This window comes from Pezoporus occidentalis, unplaced genomic scaffold (assembly GCF_034315485.1).
Source record: "Pezoporus occidentalis ecotype Australia unplaced genomic scaffold, CSIRO_AGI_Poc_V1 ctg3, whole genome shotgun sequence".
In the NCBI taxonomy this organism is placed as follows: Eukaryota; Metazoa; Chordata; class Aves; order Psittaciformes; family Psittacidae; genus Pezoporus; species Pezoporus occidentalis.
This window is the reverse complement of record NW_026914940.1, coordinates 18,848,901-18,853,016: the sequence shown is the minus strand read 5'-3', so window position 1 is coordinate 18,853,016 and position 4,116 is coordinate 18,848,901.

Here is a 4,116-nt window from a genome sequence, read left to right as displayed (position 1 = left end):
TCATGACTGTACAGCAGCATGTGCCAATACACATGTCCTTACATAGTAAGTACTGCTGATAAATATAATTCCTACGTAAATGCTTCCTCTGGAAAAAAGGGTGATTTATTCTTCTCCCTTTGTTATGATCATGTGTACCGTTAACAACATTTTTTAAAACGTCTGTCTTTTGAGCAGTATGTTGCCCTAGACATGACGCTGTCAAAATTTGTGCTTAAATTAAGCATCTTGTTTTCTAACAAGGCTACTTAAACTTAATTGTGTAAATAAAACTGTGGTCAATGAAACTTCTCACTAGTCCCAGTCAGTTATCATCAGTGATGATGAGAAATATCAGTTCTCCAGAAAATTAGTGCTACATCAAAATAATAAAGATTTCTCACTAATTAAAAATGCCAGAGGTCAATAATTTATTTTGATATCTGAATGTTAAAAGCAACATGAGATATCTGCAGAAGTAATACTTATGACCTAATGAACACTCAATTGCTGTCCATCAGTTTGTTCATAATTACCATATGCATAATTAGAGTTAAAAAATTATCTCTACCTTTTCAGCTTTATCTTGGGTTTGATAAACTGATTTACAAAAAGCCTGTAGCACAGAATCATTGTAAAAGCCTCTTTTGCCCTCAGCTCAGTAAGATTATTTTTAAACCCCTGAGACCTTTTGTTGGTTAGCTGTTATAGCATGTGGGAGGACAGGACCAAGTGTATGATTTTGGTGAATACAGCTGCCATTAGTTAAGCGCAGTGTAAGTTAGTGTCTGTAATGATGAAAATGTTCAGATCCTTTTAAAAAAAAAAGTATTTTATTTCAGTCAATTTAAATACATTAGTTCTGAGGCTTTTTTGCAATTTTTTTTGTCACAGGAAGTTAAGATATTCTATGCTCTTTCATACAGAAAAAAAGCATTGGATTATGTTAAATATGCTCTATATATACATTCCATATAAAAGCTATCTTCAGAATACATAGGGACTGCAAAACCAGCCAAAGTTAAATGTGTCTGCACAACCTCTTGCATATTCATTACATGCAGGCTTTTTGAATGTATACTTTCACGTTAATGCCTATGGAATATTTTAAACTTGTTTTCACTAGAAAAACCTTCCTGTAACATAGGAACAACCATAGTAGCACACCATCCTAAAATAAGCTTTCAACATTTTTACACATCAGCCATGCAGGTTGAGTGTGCTATAGCATTCCCAGCTGTTGCCTACTTTTTGTTGGGACATGTCACCATCCCTGTTTTGCAGGTAGAAAAATCAGGTGACCCTTCCCTTCTCCTTTTGCTGTCAGCATGGCCAGTGGATTCAGACCACCCAGGGCTCTGGTTTCAGTACACCCAGATGAGTAAGAAGTGCTGGTATGGTTATCTTCATCTGCAAGGCTGTGGATGGAGGCAGGCAAACAATGAGCAGCTTGGGTACAATAATATCACTAGTCAGTACAGCCCAGCTTGGACAAAGATGGATGTCCACAGCTTCACTTACACCAGCAAAAAAAGTACTTTTGCTGACATGGCCGCTTCCAGTTCCCAGAACAGAATTAAGGAGCGTAGCAATTGTTCATCTACTTTCTTTTTTCCCTTTTTAACTTCATCTCTCAGTGGAGCCTTTGCCTGTATAAACCAAAAAAAATGACAGTGAAATACCAAGAGATTTTAGATCTAGACAGGATATAAGACCTTTTGCCTTGAAGAGCATCCAACATTTTGAAAATGATTACCATATGGTAATCACAGAGTTGTATTTAATAATCAATCCTTCTAAGAAGCAGTGATTAAGAAGTGGATCACAGGTCTGCCTAGTAAATCCTTTTAGAAAGCAGAAATCAGCTCTGGAAGTAAAGCTAATTATTTCTTGCACTTGCTTAACTGGAGTTCCAGCTTTGATGTGGTGGGTATTCAGTTCCCATATTGAGTCCTGGGAGTGTACATGCCACCCATGATTACCACTGCAAAGATACAGTCTGCAGAAGCCTGCAGTATAAGCAGCATCCCAGAAACACTGGTGTTCCTATGTCTGAACTTCTCTTAGCAAAATTCTTCGACCCTGGTTCATCTTAGAAGCAAAGAGCTAGAAATCACAAACTTGGTATCATTTTTTTTACCCCACTGACTTGAAAGATTAGCTTTCATAAAAGGTAGACATACTACAAATATCTTCATATTTCTAATATTAATGTTCTTTACAGTCAGTAAGTTCACCTTCTCCAATTCTGAGTCATTATATTCATATTTTCCTAAAGAATGACTCAAATTCAATAGTATGGTTATGTAGTCTGAGGAGTCAGACAACTCCTGTTCTTCCTTCATAAAAAATTTTTATTCCAGATGTACATGAAAACGTTGGAATAAATCTTTAATTCTTTCCTCCTGACATTGACTATAGGACAAAAAAAAAAAAAAATAAAAAATTATAACCAGTACTCCTCTGTGATCCATTAAAATAATTTTCAGCTTGGCTAATGTTGGTTGCTCACCTTGAAGGTACATTTCTACTGCTCTAATACACACCATATCCCCCGGGAATGAAAGCTTTTCTTTAAATAAGACCAAAAAGAATCTCAGTCATATTTTCTACAAATTCTTTGTCTACTACAAGAAGAAATTTTTTGGAAAGTATATTATGAGACTGCCAGCTCCCCTGCTCCATCCTGACAACCTTTCAGTCATTTCTGTGAGAGACAGAGAAATTTGATCTCTACAATCTTTTAATTTTTTGTCCCTTCTTTGGAGTTGACCAGCAAACTGGGTCAATTAACATAAATGGCAAAAGAGGCTGGACATCTGGGGAATGACACCAAATTCATTTTCCATAAACTTCCAAGTAACCAGATGGCAAATGATTCAAAGACCTCTCTTCAAGAACCAGCTGTATAGTCCAGTTACCAGACTGATGTTAGAAGTCAGCCTTTACAGTAAGAAATTACACCTACAACTTTGCCAATGACCTTGCATTAAAAAAACCCCAAACAAACACCAACAAAAAAGTTAAAATAAAAATTGCCACACTACAGGAAATTTATAAGGACCTTATCTGTAAATGAGGTATAGGCTATCAACAGTTAATTGTATAAAGAATACTTCACAAGAAACCGGTTACTACAGTGTACACGTCTTACCTATGCAGGCTGTATATTCAAAACAGATTAATGTTAATTAAATGGTCCATCAAGCTGGAGTGTGCAAAATCGATGAGCACTGTCAGCAGGATAATAGAGATAAATCTAAGACACTGCCAGCCATGGAAGGAAAAGTTTAGACATTACACATAAGGCATGGCATCCAATTTTTGATTTGGACCTCCTCTCACATTTAGTGTTTACTTTGGATCCATATTAGGTTTAGTTCACAGTGTAGATGGGGACCAACTTCTAATGTTAGTGACTTTCAGACTGACATGAATACAAATCATCCCTACTGCTCTACAAATTTAGGCTGAATTCCTCCTTATCTTCCCCTCATAAGCTAGATGAAGCACGACTCTTTCTAAGAGGTCTAAATCTCATACAAGAGCTTTCTGTTGAACATTTACACTAAGGTCAAAGTGACATTTGACTAAACATCTTTCACTAAGTTCACCACTCTTCAGAATATGCAAATTTAATTAGCACAGAATTTACAGCATAGCATTGTTTCTAAAGAAAGGATTTTGGTCCTTCTGGAACTACCCCTCCCTATCTTTGTATTAGAAATACACTAAAATGTCTTCAAGTTCTGAAACAAAGCCAGGTTTTAAATCAAAGTATCATGGGGTATTAACTCCATACTTTATGAAAAGCCATCTAACACTCTCATCTCTTTTTCCTCAGAAGACCTACCTGATAGCAGAATACCAAAACAAAAAGGAACAAACTAGAGTTCATAAACGTCATCCTATCCACCATCAATTCTTCTTTCTGTAGCAGCCCTGCTACAAGCATAGTACTCCACCATAAAGAGAGACCAGCACATCCCTCAGTTGTGTACTGAGATATCTATATGACAGAGTGGAGAGAAATAGATTAGTTATACTTAACATTTATTTTCAGTTACTTTTCTTCTTTGATACTTTCCAGCCAGGACTGCTGCAAGGTGTCTGGAAGCTTTAGAGAGCTGTGGGTAC